The 27,182-nt window shown below is 35.5% G+C and overlaps 11 non-coding genes across 11 annotated transcripts; all 11 read right to left on the reverse strand.

Moving 5' to 3' along the window:
- Positions 1 to 694: 694 nt before the first annotated feature.
- Positions 695 to 767, reverse strand: TRNAF-AAA (transfer RNA phenylalanine (anticodon AAA)). The gene has a single exon. It is a non-coding gene; the product is annotated as a tRNA-Phe (tRNA).
- A 1,483-nt stretch (positions 768 to 2,250) lies between these two features.
- Positions 2,251 to 2,323, reverse strand: TRNAF-GAA (transfer RNA phenylalanine (anticodon GAA)). Its single transcript has one exon. It is a non-coding gene; the product is annotated as a tRNA-Phe (tRNA).
- Positions 2,324 to 3,028: 705 nt separating this feature from the next.
- On the reverse strand, positions 3,029 to 3,101 carry TRNAF-GAA (transfer RNA phenylalanine (anticodon GAA)). Its single transcript has one exon. It is a non-coding gene; the product is annotated as a tRNA-Phe (tRNA).
- Positions 3,102 to 4,584: 1,483 nt separating this feature from the next.
- Positions 4,585 to 4,657, reverse strand: TRNAF-AAA (transfer RNA phenylalanine (anticodon AAA)). The gene has a single exon. It is a non-coding gene; the product is annotated as a tRNA-Phe (tRNA).
- Positions 4,658 to 5,362: 705 nt separating this feature from the next.
- Positions 5,363 to 5,435, reverse strand: TRNAF-AAA (transfer RNA phenylalanine (anticodon AAA)). Its single transcript has one exon. It is a non-coding gene; the product is annotated as a tRNA-Phe (tRNA).
- Positions 5,436 to 8,474: 3,039 nt separating this feature from the next.
- TRNAF-GAA (transfer RNA phenylalanine (anticodon GAA)) lies at positions 8,475 to 8,547 on the reverse strand. Its single transcript has one exon. It is a non-coding gene; the product is annotated as a tRNA-Phe (tRNA).
- A 706-nt stretch (positions 8,548 to 9,253) lies between these two features.
- Positions 9,254 to 9,326, reverse strand: TRNAF-GAA (transfer RNA phenylalanine (anticodon GAA)). The gene has a single exon. It is a non-coding gene; the product is annotated as a tRNA-Phe (tRNA).
- Positions 9,327 to 17,027: 7,701 nt separating this feature from the next.
- On the reverse strand, positions 17,028 to 17,100 carry TRNAF-GAA (transfer RNA phenylalanine (anticodon GAA)). Its single transcript has one exon. It is a non-coding gene; the product is annotated as a tRNA-Phe (tRNA).
- A 5,067-nt stretch (positions 17,101 to 22,167) lies between these two features.
- Positions 22,168 to 22,239, reverse strand: TRNAE-UUC (transfer RNA glutamic acid (anticodon UUC)). The gene has a single exon. It is a non-coding gene; the product is annotated as a tRNA-Glu (tRNA).
- Positions 22,240 to 23,771: 1,532 nt separating this feature from the next.
- Positions 23,772 to 23,844, reverse strand: TRNAF-GAA (transfer RNA phenylalanine (anticodon GAA)). Its single transcript has one exon. It is a non-coding gene; the product is annotated as a tRNA-Phe (tRNA).
- A 705-nt stretch (positions 23,845 to 24,549) lies between these two features.
- Positions 24,550 to 24,622, reverse strand: TRNAF-GAA (transfer RNA phenylalanine (anticodon GAA)). Its single transcript has one exon. It is a non-coding gene; the product is annotated as a tRNA-Phe (tRNA).
- Positions 24,623 to 27,182: the final 2,560 nt, after the last annotated feature.

The following is a 27,182-nucleotide window of genomic DNA, read 5'->3' on the forward strand; positions in this document are numbered from 1 at the left end:
ATGAATGTATTCACAATTTCGGATTACTATAATGATTTCAAATGAATAAGCTTTAATTAGCTACAGGTACTTTCTCATTCTAAATTTCATTGGAATTTAAGGTGAGTCCATGAAAATCATGAACACCTTAGTATCTGCTGCTGCATTGCAGGTAAGTATTGTTAATTTTAGTTTTATTGTTCAGTGGAAGGCTAGGGCTCATTAATCTTCTCTCCTGTAGTAGAAGAGAGAGAAAGCCCCAGAAATTGAAAGCCAACAATCCTTTGGATCTTCAACCTAACTTTCTCCAAACTGAGTCATGCCAGGAAGATTACACAAGGTTATTTAACAGTTTTTCCTTTCATCATGATTGCTTTGAATGTAAACATAGCATTTCATAGCAGTTTTTATACTGTATGTTCACCCATCACAAAACCTTTATTTTATAATAGAAGCATTGATGCAAAATGCTGAGAAATTTTATCATTGAGATAATTACAATTGCATAAAGAGTCAAGCCCGGACTACAGAAATCATGGACACTTTTTATCCTGTATTTCTGGACAGTGTTATTAAATGAAATGTTCTGATTATTTGAAAGATGGGGCTGAATATTCTTCTTTGCTAAGAAAAATTGGTGGATGACATTATGGAATTTCATCTTGAAATTACTTCCAGTTCGAGCTTTTCACTTCAAAAAACACCTGTTCAAACACGCCGAAACCCGGGATCGAACCAGGGACCTTTAGATCTTTAGTCTAACGCTCTCCCAGCTGAGCTATTTCGGCCAGCTTGGAAGATGAATGTATTCACAATTTCGGATTACTATAATGATTTCAAATGAATAAGCTTTAATTAGCTACAGGTACTTTCTCATTCTAAATTTCATTGGAATTTAAGGTGAGTCCATGAAAATCATGAACACCTTAGTATCTGCTGCTGCATTGCAGGTAAGTATTGTTAATTTTAGTTTTATTATTCAGTGGAAGGCTAGGGCTCATTAATCTTCTCTCCTGTAGTAGAAGAGAGAGAAAGCCCCAGAAATTGAAAGCCAACAATCCTTTGGATCTTCAACCTAACTTTCTCCAAACTGAGTCATGCCAGGAAGATTACACAAGGTTATATAACAGTTTTTCCTTTCATCATGATTGCTTCGAATGTAAACATAGCATTTCATAGCAGTTTTTATACTGTATGTTCACCCATCACAAAACCTTTATTTTATAATAGAAGCATTGATGCAAAATGCTGAGAAATTTTATCATTGAGATAATTACAATTGCATAAAGAGTCAAGCCCGGACTATTGAAATCATGGACACTTTTTATCCTGTATTTCTGGACAGTGTTATTAAATGAAATGTTCTGATTATTTGAAAGATGGGGCTGAATATTCTTCTTTGCTAAGAAAAATTGGTGGATGACATTATGGAATTTCATCTTGAAATTACTTCCAGTTCGAGCTTTTCACTTCAAAAAACACCTGTTCAAACATGCCGAAACCTGGGATCGAACCAGGGACCTTTAGATCTTCAGTCTAACGCTCTCCCAGCTGAGCTATTTCTGCCAGCTTGGAAGATGAATGTATTCACAATTTCGGATTACTATAATGATTTTAAATGAATAAGCTTTAATTAGCTACAGGTACTTTCTCATTCTAAATTTCATTGGAATTTAAGGTGAGTCCATGAAAATCATGAACACCTTAGTATCTGCTGCTGCATTGCAGGTAAGTATTGTTAATTTTAGTTTTATTATTCAGTGGAAGGCTAGGGCTCATTAATCTTCTCTCCTGTAGTAGAAGAGAGAGAAAGCCCCAGAAATTGAAAGCCAACAATCCTTTGGATCTTCAACCTAACTTTCTCCAAACTGAGTCATGCCAGGAAGATTACACAAGGTTATTTAACAGTTTTTCCTTTCATCATGATTGCTTCGAATGTAAACATAGCATTTCATAGCAGTTTTTATACTGTATGTTCACCCATCACAAAACCTTTATTTTATAATAGAAGCATTGATGCAAAATGCTGAGAAATTTTATCATTGAGATAATTACAATTGCATAAAGAGTCAAGCCCGGACTACTGAAATCATGGACACTTTTTATCCTGTATTTCTGGACAGTGTTATTAAATGAAATGTTCTGATTATTTGAAAGATGGGGCTGAATATTCTTCTTTGCTAAGAAAAATTGGTGGATGACATTATGGAATTTCATCTTGAAATTACTTCCAGTTCGAGCTTTTCACTTCAAAAAACACCTGTTCAAACACGCCGAAACCCGGTATCGAACCAGGGACCTTTAGATCTTCAGTCTAACGCTCTCCCAGCTGAGCTATTTCGGCCAGCTTGGAAGATGAATGTATTCACAATTTCGGATTACTATAATGATTTCAAATGAATAAGCTTTAATTAGCTACAGGTACTTTCTCATTCTAAATTTCATTGGAATTTAAGGTGAGTCCATGAAAATCATGAACACCTTAGTATCTGCTGCTGCATTGCAGGTAAGTATTGTTAATTTTAGTTTTATTGTTCAGTGGAAGGCTAGGGCTCATTAATCTTCTCTCCTGTAGTAGAAGAGAGAGAAAGCCCCAGAAATTGAAAGCCAACAACATTTTGGATCTTCAACCTAACTTTCTCCAAACTGAGTCATGCCAGGAAGATTACACAAGGTTATATAACAGTTTTTCCTTTCATCATGATTGCTTCGAATGTAAACATAGCATTTCATAGCAGTTTTTATACTGTATGTTCACCCATCACAAAACCTTTATTTTATAATAGAAGCATTGATGCAAAATGCTGAGAAATTTTATCATTGAGATAATTACAATTGCATAAAGAGTCAAGCCCGGACTATTGAAATCATGGACACTTTTTATCCTGTATTTCTGGACAGTGTTATTAAATGAAATGTTCTGATTATTTGAAAGATGGGGCTGAATATTCTTCTTTGCTAAGAAAAATTGGTGGATGACATTATGGAATTTCATCTTGAAATTACTTCCAGTTCGAGCTTTTCACTTCAAAAAACACCTGTTCAAACATGCCGAAACCTGGGATCGAACCAGGGACCTTTAGATCTTCAGTCTAACGCTCTCCCAGCTGAGCTATTTCGGCCAGCTTGGAAGATGAATGTATTCACAATTTCGGATTACTATAATGATTTTAAATGAATAAGCTTTAATTAGCTACAGGTACTTTCTCATTCTAAATTTCATTGGAATTTAAGGTGAGTCCATGAAAATCATGAACACCTTAGTATCTGCTGCTGCATTGCAGGTAAGTATTGTTAATTTTAGTTTTATTGTTCAGTGGAAGGCTAGGGCTCATTAATCTTCTCTCCTGTAGTAGAAGAGAGAGAAAGCCCCAGAAATTGAAAGCCAACAATCCTTTGGATCTTCAACCTAACTTTCTCCAAACTGAGTCATGCCAGGAAGATTACACAAGGTTATTTAACAGTTTTTCCTTTCATCATGATTGCTTTGAATGTAAACATAGCATTTCATAGCAGTTTTTATACTGTATGTTCACCCATCACAAAACCTTTATTTTATAATAGAAGCATTGATGCAAAATGCTGAGAAATTTTATCATTGAGATAATTACAATTGCATAAAGAGTCAAGCCCGGACTACAGAAATCATGGACACTTTTTATCCTGTATTTCTGGACAGTGTTATTAAATGAAATGTTCTGATTATTTGAAAGATGGGGCTGAATATTCTTCTTTGCTAAGAAAAATTGGTGGATGACATTATGGAATTTCATCTTGAAATTACTTCCAGTTCGAGCTTTTCACTTCAAAAAACACCTGTTCAAACACGCCGAAACCCAGGATCGAACCAGGGACCTTTAGATCTTCAGTCTAACGCTCTCCCAGCTGAGCTATTTCAGCCAGCTTGGAAGATGAATGTATTCACAATTTCGGATTACTATAATGATTTCAAATGAATAAGCTTTAATTAGCTAAAGGTACTTTCTCATTCTAAATTTCATTGGAATTTAAGGTGAGTCCATGAAAATCATGAACACCTTAGTATCTGCTGCTGCATTGCAGGTAAGTATTGTTAATTTTAGTTTTATTATTCAGTGGAAGGCTAGGGCTCATTAATCTTCTCTCCTGTAGTAGAAGAGAGAGAAAGCCCCAGAAATTGAAAGCCAACAATCCTTTGGATCTTCAACCTAACTTTCTCCAAACTGAGTCATGCCAGGAAGATTACACAAGGTTATATAACAGTTTTTCCTTTCATCATGATTGCTTCGAATGTAAACATAGCATTTCATAGCAGTTTTTATACTGTATGTTCACCCATCACAAAACCTTTATTTTATAATAGAAGCATTGATGCAAAATGCTGAGAAATTTTATCATTGAGATAATTACAATTGCATAAAGAGTCAAGCCCGGACTACTGAAATCATGGACACTTTTTATCGTGTATTTCTGGACAGTGTTATTAAATGAAATGTTCTGATTATTTGAAAGATGGGGCTGAATATTCTTCTTTGCTAAGAAAAATTGGTGGATGACATTATGGAATTTCATCTTGAAATTACTTCCAGTTCGAGCTTTTCACTTCAAAAAACACCTGTTCAAACATGCCGAAACCCGGTATCGAACCAGGGACCTTTAGATCTTTAGTCTAACGCTCTCCCAGCTGAGCTATTTCAGCCAGCTTGGAAGATGAATGTATTCACAATTTCGGATTACTATAATGATTTCAAATGCATAAGCTTTAATTAGCTACAGGTACTTTCTCATTCTAAATTTCATTGGAATTTAAGGTGAGTCCATGAAAATCATGAACACCTTAGTATCTGCTGCTGCATTGCAGGTAAGTATTGTTAATTTTAGTTTTATTATTCAGTGGAAGGCTAGGGCTCATTAATCTTCTCTCCTGTAGTAGAAGAGAGAGAAAGCCCCAGAAATTGAAAGCCAACAATCCTTTGGATCTTCAACCTAACTTTCTCCAAACTGAGTCATGCCAGGAAGATTACACAAGGTTATATAACAGTTTTTCCTTTCATCATGATTGCTTCGAATGTAAACATAGCATTTCATAGCAGTTTTTATACTGTATGTTCACCCATCACAAAACCTTTATTTTATAATAGAAGCATTGATGCAAAATGCTGAGAAATTTTATCATTGAGATAATTACAATTGCATAAAGAGTCAAGCCCGGACTACTGAAATCATGGACACTTTTTATCGTGTATTTCTGGACAGTGTTATTAAATGAAATGTTCTGATTATTTGAAAGATGAGGCTGAATATTCTTCTTTGCTAAGAAAAATTGGTGGATGACATTATGGAATTTCATCTTGAAATTACTTCCAGTTCGAGCTTTTCACTTCAAAAAACACCTGTTCAAACATGCCGAAACCCGGTATTGAACCAGGGACCTTTAGATCTTTAGTCTAACGCTCTCCCAGCTGAGCTATTTCGGCCAGCTTGGAAGATGAATGTATTCACAATTTCGGATTACTATAATGATTTCAAATGAATAAGCTTTAATTAGCTACAGGTACTTTCTCATTCTAAATTTCATTGGAATTTAAGGTGAGTCCATGAAAATCATGAACACCTTAGTATCTGCTGCTGCATTGCAGGTAAGTATTGTTAATTTTAGTTTTATTATTCAGTGGAAGGCTAGGGCTCATTAATCTTCTCTCCTGTAGTAGAAGAGAGAGAAAGCCCCAGAAATTGAAAGCCAACAATCCTTTGGATCTTCAACCTAACTTTCTCCAAACTGAGTCATGCCAGGAAGATTACTCAAGGTTATATAACAGTTTTTCCTTTCATCATGATTGCTTCGAATGTAAACATAGCATTTCATAGCAGTTTTTATACTGTATGTTCACCCATCACAAAACCTTTATTTTATAATAGAAGCATTGATGCAAAATGCTGAGAAATTTTATCATTGAGATAATTACAATTGCATAAAGAGTCAAGCCCAGACTACTGAAATCATGGACACTTTTTATCCTGTATTTCTGGACAGTGTTATTAAATGAAATGTTCTGATTATTTGAAAGATGGGGCTGAATATTCTTCTTTGCTAAGAAAAATTGGTGGATGACATTATGGAATTTCATCTTGAAATTACTTCCAGTTCGAGCTTTTCACTTCAAAAAACACCTGTTCAAACATGCCGAAACCCAGGATCGAACCAGGGATCTTTAGATCTTCAGTCTAACACTCTTCCAGCTGAGCTATTTCGGCCAGCTTGGAAGATGTATGTATTCACAATTTCGGATTACTATAATGATTTCAAATGAATAAGCTTTAATTAGCTACAGGTACTTTCTCATTCTAAATTTCATTGGAATTTAAGGTGAGTCCATGAAAATCATGAACACCTTAGTATCTGCTGCTGCATTGCAGGTAAGTATTGTTAATTTTAGTTTTATTTTTCAGTGGAAGGCTAGGGCTCATTAATCTTCTCTCCTGTAGTAGAAGAGAGAGAAAGCCCCAGAAATTGAAAGCCAACAATCCTTTGGATCTTCAACCTAACTTTCTCCAAACTGAGTCATGCCAGGAAGATTACACAAGGTTATATAACAGTTTTTCCTTTCATCTTGATTGCTTCGAATGTAAACATAGCATTTCATAGCAGTTTTTATACTGTATGTTCACCCATCACAAAACCTTTATTTTATAATAGAAGCATTGATGCAAAATGCTGAGAAATTTTATCATTGAGATAATTACAATTGCATAAAGAGTCAAGCCCGGACTACTGAAATCATGGACACTTTTTATCCTGTATTTCTGGACAGTGTTATTAAATGAAATGTTCTGATTATTTGAAAGATGGGGCTGAATATTCTTCTTTGCTAAGAAAAATTGGTGGATGACATTATGGAATTTCATCTTGAAATTACTTCCAGTTCGAGCTTTTCACTTCAAAAAACACCTGTTCAAACATGCTGAAACCCGGGATCGAACCAGGGACCTTTAGATCTTCAGTCAAACACTCTCCCAGCTGAGCTATTTCAGCCAGCTTGGAAGATGAATGTATTCACAATTTCGGATTACTATAATGATTTCAAATGAATAAGCTTTAATTAGCTACAGGTACTTTCTCATTCTAAATTTCATTGGAATTTAAGGTGAGTCCATGAAAATCCTGAACACCTTAGTATCTGCTGCTGCATTGCAGGTAAGTATTGTTAATTTTAGTTTTATTGTTCAGTGGAAGGCTAGGGCTCATTAATCTTCTCTCCTGTAGTAGAAGAGAGAGAAAGCCCAAGAAATTGAAAGCCAACAATCCTTTGGATCTTCAACCTAACTTTCTCCAAACTGAGTCATGCCAGGAAGATTACTCAAGGTTATATAACAGTTTTTCCTTTCATCATGATTGCTTCGAATGTAAACATAGCATTTCATAGCAGTTTTTATACTGTATGTTCACCCATCACAAAACCTTTATTTTATAATAGAAGCATTGATGCAAAATGCTGAGAAATTTTATCATTGAGATAATTACAATTGCATAAAGAGTCAAGCCCGGACTATTGAAATCATGGACACTTTTTATCCTGTATTTCTGGACAGTGTTATTAAATGAAATGTTCTGATTATTTGAAAGATGGGGCTGAATATTCTTCTTTGCTAAGAAAAATTGGTGGATGACATTATGGAATTTCATCTTGAAATTACTTCCAGTTCGAGCTTTTCACTTCAAAAAACACCTGTTCAAACATGCCGAAACCCAGGATCGAACCAGGGACCTTGAGATCTTCAGTCTAACGCTCTCCCAGCTGAGCTATTTCGGCCAGCTTGGAAGATGAATGTATTCACAATTTCGGATTACTATAATGATTTCAAATGAATAAGCTTTAATTAGCTACAGGTACTTTCTCATTCTAAATTTCATTGGAATTTAAGGTGAGTCCATGAAAATCATGAACACCTTAGTATCTGCTGCTGCATTGCAGGTAAGTATTGTTAATTTTAGTTTTATTATTCAGTGGAAGGCTAGGGCTCATTAATCTTCTCTCCTGTAGTAGAAGAGAGAGAAAGCCCAAGAAATTGAAAGCCAACAATCCTTTGGATCTTCAACCTAACTTTCTCCAAACTGAGTCATGCCAGGAAGATTACACAAGGTTATATAACAGTTTTTCCTTTCATCATGATTGCTTCGAATGTAAACATAGCATTTCATAGCAGTTTTTATACTGTATGTTCACCCATCACAAAACCTTTATTTTATAATAGAAGCATTGATGCAAAATGCTGAGAAATTTTATCAATGAGATAATTACAATTGCATAAAGAGTCAAGGCCGGACTACTGAAATCATGGACACTTTTTATCGTGTATTTCTGGACAGTGTTATTAAATGAAATGTTCTGATTATTTGAAAGATGGGGCTGAATATTCTTCTTTGCTAAGATAAATTGGTGGATGACATTATGGAATTTCATCTTGAAATTACTTCCAGTTCGAGCTTTTCACTTCAAAAAACACCTGTTCAAACATGCCGAAACCCGGTATCGAACCAGGGACCTTTAGATCTTCAATCTAACGCTCTCCCAGCTGAGCTATTTCGGCCAGCTTGGAAGATGAACGTATTCACAATTTCGGATTACTATAATGATTTCAAATGAATAAGCTTTAATTAGCTACAGGTACTTTCTCATTCTAAATTTCATTGGAATTTAAGGTGAGTCCATGAAAATCATGAACACCTTAGTATCTGCTGCTGCATTGCAGGTAAGTATTGTTAATTTTAGTTTTATTGTTCAGTGGAAGGCTAGGGCTCATTAATCTTCTCTCCTGTAGTAGAAGAGAGAGAAAGCCCCAGAAATTGAAAGCCAACAACATTTTGGATCTTCAACCTAACTTTCTCCAAACTGAGTCATGCCAGGAAGATTACACAAGGTTATATAACAGTTTTTCCTTTCATTATGATTGCTTCGAATGTAAACATAGCATTTCATAGCAGTTTTTATACTGTATGTTCACCCATCACAAAACCTTTATTTTATAATAGAAGCATTGATGCAAAATGCTGAGAAATTTTATCATTGAGATAATTACAATTGCATAATGAGTCAAGCCCAGACTATTGAAATCATGGACACTTTTTATCCTGTATTTCTGGACAGTGTTATTAAATGAAATGTTCTGATTATTTGAAAGATGGGGCTGAATATTCTTCTTTGCAAAGAAAAATTGGTGGATGACATTATGGAATTTCATCTTGAAATTACTTCCAGTTCGAGCTTTTCACTTCAAAAAAACACCTGTTCAAACATGCCGAAACCCGGGATCGAACCAGGGACCTTTAGATCTTCAGTCTAACGCTCTCCCAGCTGAGCTATTTCGGCCAGCTTGGAAGATGAATGTATTCACAATTTCGGATTACTATAATGATTTTAAATGAATAAGCTTTAATTAGCTACAGGTACTTTCTCATTCTAAATTTCATTGGAATTTAAGGTGAGTCCATGAAAATCATGAACACCTTAGTATCTGCTGCTGCATTGCAGGTAAGTATTGTTAATTTTAGTTTTATTGTTCAGTGGAAGGCTAGGGCTCATTAATCTTCTCTCCTGTAGTAGAAGAGAGAGAAAGCCCCAGAAATTGAAAGCCAACAATCCTTTGGATCTTCAACCTAACTTTCTCCAAACTGAGTCATGCCAGTAAGATTACACAAGGTTATTTAACAGTTTTTCCTTTCATCATGATTGCTTCGAATGTAAACATAGCATTTCATAGCAGTTTTTATACTGTATGTTCACCCATCACAAAACCTTTATTTTATAATAGAAGCATTGATGCAAAATGCTGAGAAATTTTATCATTGAGATAATTACAATTGCATAAAGAGTCAAGCCCGGACTACAGAAATCATGGACACTTTTTATCCTGTATTTCTGGACAGTGTTATTAAATGAAATGTTCTGATTATTTGAAAGATGGGGCTGAATATTCTTCTTTGCTAAGAAAAATTGGTGGATGACATTATGGAATTTCATCTTGAAATTACTTCCAGTTCGAGCTTTTCACTTAAAAAAACACCTGTTCAAACACGCCGAAACCCGGGATCGAACCAGGGACCTTTAGACCTTCAGTCTAACGCTCTCCCAGCTGAGCTATTTCAGCCAGCTTGGAAGATGAATGTATTCACAATTTCGGATTACTATAATGATTTCAAATGAATAAGCTTTAATTAGCTAAAGGTACTTTCTCATTCTAAATTTCATTGGAATTTAAGGTGAGTCCATGAAAATCATGAACACCTTAGTATCTGCTGCTGCATTGCAGGTAAGTATTGTTAATTTTAGTTTTATTATTCAGTGGAAGGCTAGGGCTCATTAATCTTCTCTCCTGTAGTAGAAGAGAGAGAAAGCCCCAGAAATTGAAAGCCAACAATCCTTTGGATCTTCAACCTAACTTTCTCCAAACTGAGTCATGCCAGGAAGATTACACAAGGTTATATAACAGTTTTTCCTTTCATCATGATTGCTTCGAATGTAAACATAGCATTTCATAGCAGTTTTTATACTGTATGTTCACCCATCACAAAACCTTTATTATATAATAGAAGCATTGATGCAAAATGCTGAGAAATTTTATCATTGAGATAATTACAATTGCATAAAGAGTCAAGCCCGGACTACTGAAATCATGGACACTTTTTATCGTGTATTTCTGGACAGTGTTATTAAATGAAATGTTCTGATTATTTGAAAGATGGGGCTGAATATTCTTCTTTGCTAAGAAAAATTGGTGGATGACATTATGGAATTTCATCTTGAAATTACTTCCAGTTCGAGCTTTTCACTTCAAAAAACACCTGTTCAAACATGCTGAAACCCGGGATCGAACCAAGGACCTTTAGATCTTCAGTCAAACACTCTCCCAGCTGAGCTATTTCAGCCAGCTTGGAAGATGAATGTATTCACAATTTCGGATTACTATAATGATTTCAAATGAATAAGCTTTAATTAGCTACAGGTACTTTCTCATTCTAAATTTCATTGGAATTTAAGGTGAGTCCATGAAAATCCTGAACACCTTAGTATCTGCTGCTGCATTGCAGGTAAGTATTGTTAATTTTAGTTTTATTGTTCAGTGGAAGGCTAGGGCTCATTAATCTTCTCTCCTTTAGAAGAAGAGAGAGAAAGCCCCAGAAATTGAAAGCCAACAACATTTTGGATCTTCAACCTAACTTTCTCCAAACTGAGTCATGCCAGGAAGATTACACAAGGTTATATAACAGTTTTTCCTTTCATCATGATTGCTTCGAATGTAAACATAGCATTTCATAGCAGTTTTTATACTGTATGTTCACCTATCACAAAACCTTTATTTTATAATAGAAGCATTGATGCAAAATGCTGAGAAATTTTATCATTGAGATAATTACAATTGCATAAAGAGTCAAGCCCGGACTATTGAAATCATGGACACTTTTTATCCTGTATTTCTGGACAGTGTTATTAAATGAAATGTTCTGATTATTTGAAAGATGGGGCTGAATATTCTTCTTTGCTAAGAAAAATTGGTGGATGACATTATGGAATTTCATCTTGAAATTACTTCCAGTTCGAGCTTTTCACTTCAAAAAACACCTGTTCAAACATGCCGAAACCCAGGATCGAACCAGGGACCTTGAGATCTTCAGTCTAACGCTCTCCCAGCTGAGCTATTTCGGCCAGCTTGGAAGATGAATGTATTCACAATTTCGGATTACTATAATGATTTCAAATGAATAAGCTTTAATTAGCTACAGGTACTTTCTCATTCTAAATTTCATTGGAATTTAAGGTGAGTCCATGAAAATCATGAACACCTTAGTATCTGCTGCTGCATTGCAGGTAAGTATTGTTAATTTTAGCTTTATTGTTCAGTGGAAGGCTAGGGCTTATTAATCTTCTCTCCTGTAGTAGAAGAGAGAGAAAGCCCCAGAAATTGAAAGCCAACAATCCTTTGGATCTTCAACCTAACTTTCTCCAAACTGAGTCATGCCAGGAAGATTACACAAGGTTATATAACAGTTTTTCCTTTCATCATGATTGCTTCGAATGTAAACATAGCATTTCATAGCAGTTTTTATACTGTATGTTCACCCATCATAAAACCTTTATTTTATAATAGAAGCATTGATGCAAAATGCTGAGAAATTTTATCATTGAGATAATTACAATTGCATAAAGAGTCAAGCCCGGACTACTGAAATCATGGACACTTTTTATCGTGTATTTCTGGACAGTGTTATTAAATGAAATGTTCTGATTATTTGAAAGATGGGGCTGAATATTCTTCTTTGCTAAGAAAAATTGGTGGATGACATTATGGAATTTCATCTTGAAATTACTTCCAGTTCGAGCTTTTCACTTCAAAAAACACCTGTTCAAACATGCCGAAACCCAGGATCGAACCAGGGACCTTGAGATCTTCAGTCTAACGCTCTCCCAGCTGAGCTATTTCGGCCAGCTTGGAAGATGAATGTATTCACAATTTCGGATTACTATAATGATTTCAAATGAATAAGCTTTAATTAGCTACAGGTACTTTCTCATTCTAAATTTCATTGGAATTTAAGGTGAGTCCATGAAAATCATGAACACCTTAGTATCTGCTGCTGCATTGCAGGTAAGTATTGTTAATTTTAGTTTTATTATTCAGTGGAAGGCTAGGGCTCATTAATCTTCTCTCCTGTAGTAGAAGAGAGAGAAAGCCCCAGAAATTGAAAGCCAACAATCCTTTGGATCTTCAACCTAACTTTCTCCAAACTGAGTCATGCCAGGAAGATTACACAAGGTTATATAACAGTTTTTCCTTTCATCATGATTGCTTCGAATGTAAACATAGCATTTCATAGCAGTTTTTATACTGTATGTTCACCCATCTCAAAACCTTTATTTTATAATAGAAGCATTGATGCAAAATGCTGAGAAATTTTATCATTGAGATAATTACAATTGCATAAAGAGTCAAGCCCGGACTACTGAAATCATGGACACTTTTTATCCTGTATTTCTGGACAGTGTTATTAAATGAAATGTTCTGATTATTTGAAAGATGGGGATGAATATTCTTCTTTGCTAAGAAAAATTGGTGGATGACATTATGGAATTTCATCTTGAAATTACTTCCAGTTTCAGCTTTTCACTTAAAAAAACACCTGTTCAAACACGCCAAAAACCGGGATCGAACCAGGGACCTTTAGTCTAACGCTCTCCCAGCTGAGCTATTTCGGCCAGCTTGGAAGATGAATGTATTCACAATTTCGGATTACTATAATGATTTCAAATGAATAAGCTTTAATTAGCTACAGGTACTTTCTCATTCTAAATTTCATTGGAATTTAAAGTGAGTCCATGAAAATCATGAACACCTTAGTATCTGCTGCTGCATTGCAGGTAAGTATTGTTAATTTTAGTTTTATTGTTCAGTGGAAGGCTAGGGCTCATTAATCTTCTCTCCTGTAGTAGAAGATTAATGAAAGCCCCAGAAATTGAAAGCCAACAATCCTTTGGATCTTCAACCTAACTTTCTCCAAACTGAGTCATGCCAGGAAGATTACACAAGGTTATATAACAGTTTTTCCTTTCATTATGATTGCTTCGAATGTAAACATAGCATTTCATAGCAGTTTTTATACTGTATGTTCACCCATCACAAAACCTTTATTTTATAATAGAAGCATTGATGCAAAATGCTGAGAAATTTTATCATTGAGATAATTACAATTGCATAATGAGTCAAGCCCAGACTATTGAAATCATGGACACTTTTTATCCTGTATTTCTGGACAGTGTTATTAAATGAAATGTTCTGATTATTTGAAAGATGGGGCTGAATATTCTTCTTTGCAAAGAAAAATTGGTGGATGACATTATGGAATTTCATCTTGAAATTACTTCCAGTTCGAGCTTTTCACTTCAAAAAAACACCTGTTCAAACATGCGGAAACCCGGGATCGAACCAGGGACCTTTAGATCTTCAGTCTAACGCTCTCCCAGCTGAGCTATTTCGGCCAGCTTGGAAGATGAATGTATTCACAATTTCGGATTACTATAATGATTTTAAATGAATAAGCTTTAATTAGCTACAGGTACTTTCTCATTCTAAATTTCATTGGAATTTAAGGTGAGTCCATGAAAATCATGAACACCTTAGTATCTGCTGCTGCATTGCAGGTAAGTATTGTTAATTTTAGTTTTATTGTTCAGTGGAAGGCTAGGGCTCATTAATCTTCTCTCCTGTAGTAGAAGAGAGAGAAAGCCCCAGAAATTGAAAGCCAACAATCCTTTGGATCTTCAACCTAACTTTCTCCAAACTGAGTCATGCCAGTAAGATTACACAAGGTTATTTAACAGTTTTTCCTTTCATCATGATTGCTTCGAATGTAAACATAGCATTTCATAGCAGTTTTTATACTGTATGTTCACCCATCACAAAACCTTTATTTTATAATAGAAGCATTGATGCAAAATGCTGAGAAATTTTATCATTGAGATAATTACAATTGCATAAAGAGTCAAGCCCGGACTACAGAAATCATGGACACTTTTTATCCTGTATTTCTGGACAGTGTTATTAAATGAAATGTTCTGATTATTTGAAAGATGGGGCTGAATATTCTTCTTTGCTAAGAAAAATTGGTGGATGACATTATGGAATTTCATCTTGAAATTACTTCCAGTTCGAGCTTTTCACTTAAAAAAACACCTGTTCAAACACGCCGAAACCCGGGATCGAACCAGGGACCTTTAGACCTTCAGTCTAACGCTCTCCCAGCTGAGCTATTTCAGCCAGCTTGGAAGATGAATGTATTCACAATTTCGGATTACTATAATGATTTCAAATGAATAAGCTTTAATTAGCTAAAGGTACTTTCTCATTCTAAATTTCATTGGAATTTAAGGTGAGTCCATGAAAATCATGAACACCTTAGTATCTGCTGCTGCATTGCAGGTAAGTATTGTTAATTTTAGTTTTATTATTCAGTGGAAGGCTAGGGCTCATTAATCTTCTCTCCTGTAGTAGAAGAGAGAGAAAGCCCCAGAAATTGAAAGCCAACAATCCTTTGGATCTTCAACCTAACTTTCTCCAAACTGAGTCATGCCAGGAAGATTACACAAGGTTATATAACAGTTTTTCCTTTCATCATGATTGCTTCGAATGTAAACATAGCATTTCATAGCAGTTTTTATACTGTATGTTCACCCATCACAAAACCTTTATTTTATAATAGAAGCATTGATGCAAAATGCTGAGAAATTTTATCATTGAGATAATTACAATTGCATAAAGAGTCAAGCCCGGACTACTGAAATCATGGACACTTTTTATCGTGTATTTCTGGACAGTGTTATTAAATGAAATGTTCTGATTATTTGAAAGATGGGGCTGAATATTCTTCTTTGCTAAGAAAAATTGGTGGATGACATTATGGAATTTCATCTTGAAATTACTTCCAGTTCGAGCTTTTCACTTCAAAAAACACCTGTTCAAACATGCTGAAACCCGGGATCGAACCAGGGACCTTTAGATCTTCAGTCAAACACTCTCCCAGCTGAGCTATTTCAGCCAGCTTGGAAGATGAATGTATTCACAATTTCGGATTACTATAATGATTTCAAATGAATAAGCTTTAATTAGCTACAGGTACTTTCTCATTCTAAATTTCATTGGAATTTAAGGTGAGTCCATGAAAATCCTGAACACCTTAGTATCTGCTGCTGCATTGCAGGTAAGTATTGTTAATTTTAGTTTTATTGTTCAGTGGAAGGCTAGGGCTCATTAATCTTCTCTCCTTTAGAAGAAGAGAGAGAAAGCCCCAGAAATTGAAAGCCAACAACATTTTGGATCTTCAACCTAACTTTCTCCAAACTGAGTCATGCCAGGAAGATTACACAAGGTTATATAACAGTTTTTCCTTTCATCATGATTGCTTCGAATGTAAACATAGCATTTCATAGCAGTTTTTATACTGTATGTTCACCTATCACAAAACCTTTATTTTATAATAGAAGCATTGATGCAAAATGCTGAGAAATTTTATCATTGAGATAATTACAATTGCATAAAGAGTCAAGCCCGGACTATTGAAATCATGGACACTTTTTATCCTGTATTTCTGGACAGTGTTATTAAATGAAATGTTCTGATTATTTGAAAGATGGGGCTGAATATTCTTCTTTGCTAAGAAAAATTGGTGGATGACATTATGGAATTTCATCTTGAAATTACTTCCAGTTCGAGCTTTTCACTTCAAAAAACACCTGTTCAAACATGCCGAAACCCAGGATCGAACCAGGGACCTTGAGATCTTCAGTCTAACGCTCTCCCAGCTGAGCTATTTCGGCCAGCTTGGAAGATGAATGTATTCACAATTTCGGATTACTATAATGATTTCAAATGAATAAGCTTTAATTAGCTACAGGTACTTTCTCATTCTAAATTTCATTGGAATTTAAGGTGAGTCCATGAAAATCATGAACACCTTAGTATCTGCTGCTGCATTGCAGGTAAGTATTGTTAATTTTAGCTTTATTGTTCAGTGGAAGGCTAGGGCTTATTAATCTTCTCTCCTGTAGTAGAAGAGAGAGAAAGCCCCAGAAATTGAAAGCCAACAATCCTTTGGATCTTCAACCTAACTTTCTCCAAACTGAGTCATGCCAGGAAGATTACACAAGGTTATATAACAGTTTTTCCTTTCATCATGATTGCTTCGAATGTAAACATAGCATTTCATAGCAGTTTTTATACTGTATGTTCACCCATCATAAAACCTTTATTTTATAATAGAAGCATTGATGCAAAATGCTGAGAAATTTTATCATTGAGATAATTACAATTGCATAAAGAGTCAAGCCCGGACTACTGAAATCATGGACACTTTTTATCGTGTATTTCTGGACAGTGTTATTAAATGAAATGTTCTGATTATTTGAAAGATGGGGCTGAATATTCTTCTTTGCTAAGAAAAATTGGTGGATGACATTATGGAATTTCATCTTGAAATTACTTCCAGTTCGAGCTTTTTACTTCAAAAAACACCTGTTCAAACATGCCGAAACCCGGTATCGAACCAGGGACCTTTAGATCTTCAGTCTAACGCTCTCCCAGCTGAGCTATTTCGGCCAGCTTGGAAGATGAATGTATTCACAATTTCGGATTACTATAATGATTTCAAATGAATAAGCTTTAATTAGCTACAGGTACTTTCTCATTCTAAATTTCATTGGAATTTAAGGTGAGTCCATGAAAATCATGAACACCTTAGTATCTGCTGCTGCATTGCAGGTAAGTATTGTTAATATTAGTTTTATTATTCAGTGGAAGGCTAGGGCTCATTAATCTTCTCTCCTGTAGTAGAAGAGAGAGAAAGCCCCAGAAATTGAAAGCCAACAATCCTTTGGATCTTCAACCTAACTTTCTCCAAACTGAGTCATGCCAGGAAGATTACACAAGGTTATATAACAGTTTTTCCTTTCATCATGATTGCTTCGAATGTAAACATAGCATTTCATAGCAGTTTTTATACTGTATGTTCACCCATCTCAAAACCTTTATTTTATAATAGAAGCATTGATGCAAAATGCTGAGAAATTTTATCATTGAGATAATTACAATTGCATAAAGAGTCAAGCCCGGACTACTGAAATCATGGACACTTTTTATCCTGTATTTCTGGACAGTGTTATTAAATGAAATGTTCTGATTATTTGAAAGATGGGGATGAATATTCTTCTTTGCTAAGAAAAATTGGTGGATGACATTATGGAATTTCATCTTGAAATTACTTATAGTTTCAGCTTTTCACTTAAAAAAACACCTGTTCAAACACGCCAAAAACCGGGATCGAACCAGGGACCTTTAGATCTTCAGTCTAACGCTCTCCCAGCTGAGCTATTTCGGCCAGCTTGGAAGATGAATGTATTCACAATTTCGGATTACTATAATGATTTCAAATGAATAAGCTTTAATTAGCTACAGGTACTTTCTCATTCTAAATTTCATTGGAATTTAAAGTGAGTCCATGAAAATCATGAACACCTTAGTATCTGCTGCTGCATTGCAGGTAAGTATTGTTAATTTTAGTTTTATTGTTCAGTGGAAGGCTAGGGCTCATTAATCTTCTCTCCTGTAGTAGAAGATTAATGAAAGCCCCAGAAATTGAAAGCCAACAATCCTTTGGATCTTCAACCTAACTTTCTCCAAACTGAGTCATGCCAGGAAGATTACACAAGGTTATATAACAGTTTTTCCTTTCATCATGATTGCTTCGAATGTAAACATAGCATTTCATAGCAGTTTTTATACTGTATGTTCACCCATCACAAAACCTTTATTTTATAATAGAAGCATTGATGCAAAATGCTGAGAAATTTTATCATTGAGATAATTACAATTGCATAAAGAGTCAAGCCTGGACTACTGAAATCATGGACACTTTTTATCCTGTATTTCTGGACAGTGTTATTAAATGAAATGTTCTGATTATTTGAAAGATGGGGCTGAATATTCTTCTTTGCTAAGAAAAATTGGTGGATGACATTATGGAATTTCATCTTGAAATTACTTCCAGTTCGAGCTTTTCACTTCAAAAAACACCAGTTCAAACATGCCGAAACCCAGGATCGAACCAGGGACTTTTAAATCTTCAGTCTAACACTCTCCCAGCTGAGCTATTTCGGCCAGCTTGGAAGATGAATGTATTCACAATTTCGGATTACTATAATGATTTCAAATGAATAAGCTTTAATTAGCTACAGGTACTTTCTCATTCTAAATTTCATTGGAATTTAAGGTGAGTCCATGAAAATCATGAACACCTTAGTATCTGCTGCTGCATTGCAGGTAAGTATTGTTAATTTTAGTTTTATTGTTCAGTGGAAGGCTAGGGCTCATTAATCTTCTTTCCTGTAGTAGAAGAGAGAGAAAGCCCCAGAAATTGAAAGCCAACAATCCTTTGGATCTTCAACCTAACTTTCTCCAAACTGAGTCATGCCAGGAAGATTACACAAAGTTATATAACAGTTTTTCCTTTCATCATGATTGCTTCGAATGTAAACCTAGCATTTCATAGCAGTTTTTATACTGTATGTTCACCCATCACAAAACCTTTATTTTATAATAGAAGCATTGATGCAAAATGCTGAGAAATTTTATCATTGAGATAATTACAATTGCATAAAGAGTCAAGCCCGGACTACTGAAATCATGGACACTTTTTATCCTGTATTTCTGGACAGTGTTATTAAATGAAATGTTCTGATTATTTGAAAGATGGGGCTGAATATTCTTCTTTGCTAAGAAAAATTGGTGGATGACATTATGGAATTTCATCTTGAAGTTACTTCCAGTTTGAGCTTTTCACTTAAAAAAACACCTGTTCAAACATGCCGAAACCCAGGATCGAACCAGGGACCTTTAGATCTTCAGTCTAACGCTCTCCCATCTGAGGTATTTTGGCCAGCTTGGAAGATGAATGTATTCACAATTTCGGATTACTATAATGATTTCAAATGAAAAAGCTTTAATTAGCTAGAGGTACTTTCACATTCTAAATTTCATTGGAATTTAAGGTGAGTCCATGAAAATCATGAATACCTTAGTATCTGCTGCTGCATTGCAGGTAAGTATTCTTAATTTTAGTTTTATTATTCAGTGGAAGGCTAGGGCTCATTAATCTTCTCTCCTGTAGTAGAAAAGAGAGAAAGCCCAAGAAATTGAAAGCCAACAATCCTTTGGATCTTCAACCAAACTTTTTCCAAACTGAGTTATGCCAGGAAGAATACACAAGGTTATATAACAGTTTTTCCTTTCATCATGATTGCTTCGAATGTAAACATAGCATTTCATAGCAGTTTTATACTGTATGTTCACCCATCAGAAAACCTTTATTTTATAATAGAAGCATTGATGCAAAATGCTGAGAAATTTTATCATTGAGATAATTACAATTGCATAAAGAGTCAAGCCCGGACTACTGAAATCATGGACACTTTTTATCCTGTGTTTCTGGACAGTGTTATTAAATGAAATGTTCTGATTATTTGAAAGATGGGGCTGAATATTCTTCTTTGCTAAGAAAAATTGGTGGATGACATTATGGAATTTCATCTTGAAATTACTTCCAGTTTGAGCTTTTCACTTAAAAAAACACCTGTTCAAACATGCCAAAACCCAGGATTGAACCAGGGACCTTTAGATCTTCAGTCTAACGCTCTCCCAGCTGAGCTATTTCAGCCAGCTTGGAAAACGAATGTATTCACAATTTCGGATTACTATAATGATTTCAAATGAATAAGCTTTAATTAGCTACAGGTACTTTCACATTCTAAATTTCATTGGAATTTAAGGTGAGTCCATGAAAATCATGAACACCTTAGTATCTGCTGCTGCATTGCAGGTAAGTATTGTTAATTTTAGTTTTATTATTCAGTGGAAGGCTAGGGCTCATTAATCTTCTCTCCTGTAGTAGAAGAGAAAGAAAGCCCCAGAAATTGAAAGCCAACAATCCTTTGGATCTTCAACCTAACTTTCTCCAAACTGAGTCATAAAAGTAAGTAAATGTATCTTAACTCTCTGTGTATTTCATATTTAACCAGGTGGTGACATGGAGTGGGTTTGGCATGGCCTAAGATGACACTAATTTCATCATCACGCTCCAGACCACTCAGTGATCAGTGAGGTGGGCAATGTTTGATGATGTGATTTGCATCATCACGGCACGTCCCTGACCACTTGCAGATTTGTAAATGCCAATCCAGCAGGATAGGTAACAATGCAATAAATCCATGTGTGATGTCTGGAGGCCACTTTCCAAGAAGTGGAAAAGGTTCTCATTTCCATTTTAATGAGTTGCAAAGAGCTATGGAAAGTATTCCCAGTAACAGAACTCGTGTCTCTATCACCTGCCTCTGCACTGTACTTCAACAGAGCACAGAAACCATAATTGCCCTACTAGAGGCTCAGCAGCATGCAGGATGATTAACAGGCAGCAGAAATGAAAACAAGTTACAGTTTCTCTGACTATTAAAGATAAACAGCATGAGTCATGCATATTTATGGGTATTTAATATGTCAGAAATTGCCCTCTAAAATTATATGAAAGCTTTCCTTTGAGCCAGGGTTGAACCAGCGACCTAAGGATTTCTGTACCAATTTCCTCTACAGTCCTCTGCTCTACCAGCTGAGCTATCGAAGGATTGTGCGTTAGAGGACTTCTGATGTCATGTGCACTACATCTGACTGAGTGAAAACATAAACAGAATTGAATTATCCTTAAAACAGAAAAATTGCTTGTCTAGATAAAGAGATCCACATTTTTATTTCTGGTCTACTTGCTCATCAAAAGTTGTAAAAATTGTCATGTTTAATAATTGGTAATACATCATTAAAAGTTTGATTTTTACTTGTTCATTTTGAATTAATTAGCTCCAGAAATAGTTGGGAAAACAGCTTCCTTAGATTTTCCAACTGCAGACGCCTTTACGTCAAGATTAAAAATGCTGGAAAATTTTCAACCTCTCCTGCGTTCTCCAATTTAGCTTGACTTTTATAATTGATGAATATTCCAGAAATTGTGGTGACAAATTGTCAAACTTTTGCCCAGTGAGACAAAAATGGATTTCTAGTCAATGGTCCACGCTGACACCACTATTTCTCACAGTACTCTCTGTTTTTACAAATCATCTTCTATGGGTTCAGATCCATGGGATTTTAGAAGTAATATTGTATTTCAGTTCCCATCCGTGGTCTCTTAAACCTGTCCTTTGTATGCTGATTAAGGAAAGCGGAGAAATTCTGGGCACAGAAGCAGACATTATTGGTTTGTAAGCATTTGCGTAGTCTAGTTTCATTCAGAACATCCCTACTGCACCATTAAAAAGTTGTGAACTCTCCCTGGAAACCCATTGATCCACAAGTTCAAGAGTTCTTTTTTTTCACATGAAGGATGTGTTACATATAAAATAGGGTTGTCCCACTCGAAATTTGGAAGATGGATGTTGAAATATGGGGTCAGACCAGTTCTGTCCTAATTTTGGATACAGAAATGTTGGGAGGTATATAAATCCTGTGGATTTGACCACATCCCATTTCCATAACCAAAGCACAGTTTCTCCTGGATTTTGTTGCTGAGATCAACAGAGCAGGCATTAAACAAGTGGTACTGTTGCTGCCATTCAAAAAAGCTTCAACTTCCCATACCGGGAGTCGAACCCGGGCCGCCTGGGTGAAAACCAGGAATCCTAACTGCTAGACCACATGGGACTTTTCTGTTGAGTGTTTCAGCATAGCAGCAGAACAAATATATCATGCTTTGCTGTAATGTATCTTAACTCTCTGTGTATTTCATATTTAACCAGGTGGTGACATGGAGTCGGTTTGGCATGGCCTATGATGACACTAATTTCATCATCACGCACCAGACCACTCAGTGATCAGTGAGGTGGGCAATGTTTAATGATGTGATTTGCATCATCACGGCACGTCCCTGAACACTTGCAGATTTGTAAATGCCAATCCAGCAGGATAGGTAACAATGCAATAAATCCATGTGTGATGTCTGGAGGCCACTTTCCAAGAAGTGGAAAAGGTTCTCATTTCCATTTTATTGAGTTGCAAAGAGCTATGGAAAGTATCCCCAGTAACAGAACTCGTGTCTCTATCACCTGCCTCTGCACTGTACTTCAACAGAGCACAGAAACCATAATTGACCTACTAGAGGCTCAGCAGCATGCAGGATGATTAACAGGCAACAGAAATGAAAACAAGTTACAGTTTCTCTGACTATTAAAGATAAACAGCATGAGTCATGCATATTTCTGGGTATTTAATATGTCAGAAATTGCCCTCTAAAATGATATGAAAAACTTTCCTTCGACCTGGAGTTGAACCAGTGACCTAAGGATTTCTGTATCAATTTCCTCTACAGTCCTCTGCTCTACCAGCTGAGCTATCGAAAGATTGTGCTTTAGAGGACTTCTGATGTCATGTGCACTACATCTGACTGAGTGACAACACAAACAGAATTGAATTATCCTTAAAACAGAAAAATTGCTTGTCTAGATAAAGAGATCCACATTTTTATTTCTGGTCTACTTGCTCATCAAAAGTTGTAAAAATTGTCATGTTTAATAATTGGTAATACATCATTAAAAGTTTGATTTTTACTTGTTCATTTTGAATTAATTAGCTCCAGAAATAGTTGGGAAAACAGCTTCCTTAGATTTTCCAACTGCAGACGCCTTTACGTCAAGATTAAAAATGCTGGAAAATTTTCAACCTCTTCTGCGTTCTCCAATTTAGCTTGACTTTTTTAATTGATGAAAATTCCAGAAATTGTGGTGACAAATTGTCAAACTTTTGCCCAGTGAGACAAAAATGGATTTCTAGTCAATGGTCCACGCTGCCACCACTATTTCTCACAGTACTCTCTGTTTTTACAATGCATCTTCTATGGGTTCAGATCCATGGGATTTCAGAAGTAATATTGTATTTCAGTTCCCATCCGTGGTCTCTTAAACCTGTCCTTTGTATGCTGATTAAGGAAAGCGGAGAAATTCTGGGCACAGAAGCAGACATTATTGGTTTGTAAGCATTTGCGTAGTCTAGTTTCATTCAGAACATCCCTACTGAATACATTTTTGGACAGTGTTATTAAATGAAATGTTCTGATTATTTGAAAGATGGGGCTGAATATTCTTCTTTGCTAAGAAAAATTGGTGAATGACATTATGGAATTTCATCTTGAAATTACTTCCAGTTCGAGCTTTTCACTTCAAAAAACACCTGTTCAAACATGCCGAAACCCGGGATCGAACCAGGGACCTTTAGATCTTCAGTCTAACGCTCTCCCAGCTGAGCTATTTCGGCCATCTTGGAAGATGAATGTATTCACAATTTCGGATTACTATAATGATTTCAAATGAATAAGCTTTAATTAGCTACAGGTACTTTCTCATTCTAAATTTCATTGGAATTTAAGGTGAGTCCATGAAAATCATGAACACCTTAGTATCTGCTGCTGCATTGCAGGTAAGTATTGTTAATTTTAGTTTTATTGTTCAGTGGAAGGCTAGGGCTCATTAATCTTCTCTCCTGTAGTAGAAGAGAGAGAAAGCCCCAGAAATTGAAAGCCAACAATCCTTTGGATCTTCAACTTAACTTTCTATAAACTGAGTCATACCAGGAAGATTACACAAGGTTATATAACAGTTTTTCTTTTTCTCATGATTGCTTCGAATGTAAACATAGCATTTCATAGCAGTTTTTATACTGTATGTTCACCCATCACAAAACCTTTATTTTATAATAGAAGCATTGATGCAAAATGCTGAGAAATTTTATCATTGAGATAATTACAATTGCATAAAGAGTCAAGCCCAGACTATTGAAATCATGGACATTTTTTATCCTGTATTTCTGGACAGTGTTATTAAATAAAATGTTCTGATTATTTGAAAGATGGGGCTGAATATTCTTCTTTGCTAAGAAAAATTGGTGGATGACATTATGGAATTTCATCTTGAAATTACTTCCAGTTCGAGCTTTTCACTTCAAAAAACACCTGTTCAAACATGCCGAAACCCGGGATCGAACCAGGGACCTTTAGATCTTCAGTCTAACGCTCTCCCAGCTGAGCTATTTCGGCCAGCTTGGAAGACGAATGTATTTACAATTTCGGATTACTATAATGATTTCAAATGAATAAGCTTTAATTAGCTACAGGTACTTTCTCATTCTAAATTTCATTGGAATTTAAGGTGAGTTCATGAAAATCATGAACACCTTAGTATCTGCTGCTGCATTGCAGGTAAGTATTGTTAATTTTAGTTTTATTGTTCAGTGGAAGGCTAGGGCTCATTAATCTTCTCTCCTGTAGTAGAAGAGAGAGAAAGCCCCAGAATATGAAAGCCAACAATCCTTTGGATCTTCAACCTAACTTTCTCCAAACTTAGTCATGCCAGGAAGATTACACAAGGTTATATAACAGTTTTTCCTTTCATTATGATTGCTTCGAATGTAAACATAGCATTTCATAGCAGTTTTTATACTGTATGTTCACCCATCACAAAACCTTTATTTTATAATAGAAGCATTGATGCAAAATGCTGAGAAATTTTATCATTGAGATAATTACAATTGCATAAAGAGTCAAGCCCGGACTACTGAAATCATGGACACTTTTTATCGTGTATTTCTGGACAGTGTTATTAAATGAAATGTTCTGATTATTTGAAAGATGGGGCTGAATATTCTTCTTTGCTAAGAAAAATTGGTGGATGACATTATGGAATTTCATCTTGAAATTACTTCCAGTTCGAGCTTTTCACTTCAAAAAACACCTGTTCAAACATGCCGAAACCCGGGATCGAACCAGATACCTTTAGATCTTCAGTCTAACACTCTTCCAGCCGAGCTATTTCGGCCAGCTTGGAAGATGTATGTATTCACAATTTCGGATTACTATAATGATTTCAAATGAATAAGCTTTAATTAGCTACAGGTACTTTCTCATTCTAAATTTCATTGGAATTTAAGGTGAGTCCATGAAAATCATGAACACCTTAGTATCTGCTGCTGCATTGCAGGTAAGTATTGTTAATTTTAGTTTTATTGTTCAGTGGAAGGCTAGGGCTCATTAATCTTCTCTCCTGTAGTAGAAGAGAGAGAAAGCCCCAGAATATGAAAGCCAACAACATTTTGGATTTTCAACCTAACTTTGTCCAAACTGAGTCATGCCAGGAAGATTACAAAAGGTTATATAACAGTTTTTCCTTTTATTATGATTGCTTCAAATGTAAACATAGCATTTCATAGCAGTTTTTATACTGTATGTTCATCCATCACAAAACCTTTATTTTATAATAGAAGCATTGATGCAAAATGCTGAGAAATTTTATCATTGAGATAATTACAATTGCATAAAGAGTCAAGCCCGGACTACTGAAATCATGGACACTTTTTATCCTGTATTTTTGGACAGTGTTATTAAATGAAATGTTCTGATTATTTGAAAGATGGGACTGAATATTCTTCTTTGCTAAGAAAAATTGGTGAATGACATTATGGAATTTCATCTTGAAATTACTTCCAGTTCGAGCTTTTCACTTCAAAAAACACCTGTTCAAACATGCCGAAACCCAGGATCAAACCAGGGACCTTTAGATCTTCAGTCTAACGCTCTCCCAGCTGAGCTATTTCGGCCAGCTTGGAAGATGAAAGTATACACAATTTCGGATTACTATAATGATTTCAAATGAATAAGCTTTAATTAGCTACAGGTACTTTCTCATTCTAAATTTCATTGGAATTTAAGGTGAGTCCATGAAAATCATGAACACCTTAGTATCTGCTGCTGCATTGCAGGTAAGTATTGTTAATTTTAGTTTTATTGTTCAGTGGAAGGCTAGGGCTCATTAATCTTCTCTCCTGTAGTAGAAGAGAGAGAAAGCCCCAGAAATTGAAAGCCAACAATCCTTTGGATCTTCAACCTAACTTTCTCCAAACTGAGTCATGCCAGGAAGATTACACAAGGTTATATAACAGTTTTTCCTTTCATCATGATTGCTTCGAATGTAAACATAGCATTTCATAGCAGTTTTTATACTGTATGTTCACCCATCACAAAACCTTTATTTTATAATAGAAGCATTGATGCAAAATGCTGAGAAATTTTATCATTGAGATAATTACAATTGCATAAAGAGTCAAGCCCGGACTACTGAAATCATGGACACTTTTTATCCTGTATTTCTGGACAGTGTTATTAAATGAAATGTTCTGATTATTTGAAAGATGGGGCTGAATATTCTTCTTTGCTAAGAAAAATTGGTGGATGACATTATGGAATTTCATCTTGAAATTACTTCCAGTTCGAGCTTTTCACTTCAAAAAACACCTGTTCAAAGATGCCGAAACCCGGGATCGAACAAGGGACCTTTAGATCTTCAGTCTAACTCTCTCCCAGCTGAGCTATTTCAGCCAGCTTGGAAGATGAATGTATTCACAATTTCGGATTACTATAATGATTTCAAATGAATAAGCTTTAATTAGCTACAGGTACTTTCTCATTCTAAATTTCATTGGAATTTAAGGTGAGTCCATGAAAATCATGAACACCTTAGTATCTGCTGCTGCATTGCAGGTAAGTATTGTTAATTTTAGTTTTATTGTTCAGTGGAAGGCTAGGGCTCATTAATCTTCTCTCC

Source organism: Mixophyes fleayi, chromosome 3 (assembly GCF_038048845.1).
Source record: "Mixophyes fleayi isolate aMixFle1 chromosome 3, aMixFle1.hap1, whole genome shotgun sequence".
Lineage (NCBI taxonomy): Eukaryota > Metazoa > Chordata > Amphibia > Anura > Limnodynastidae > Mixophyes > Mixophyes fleayi.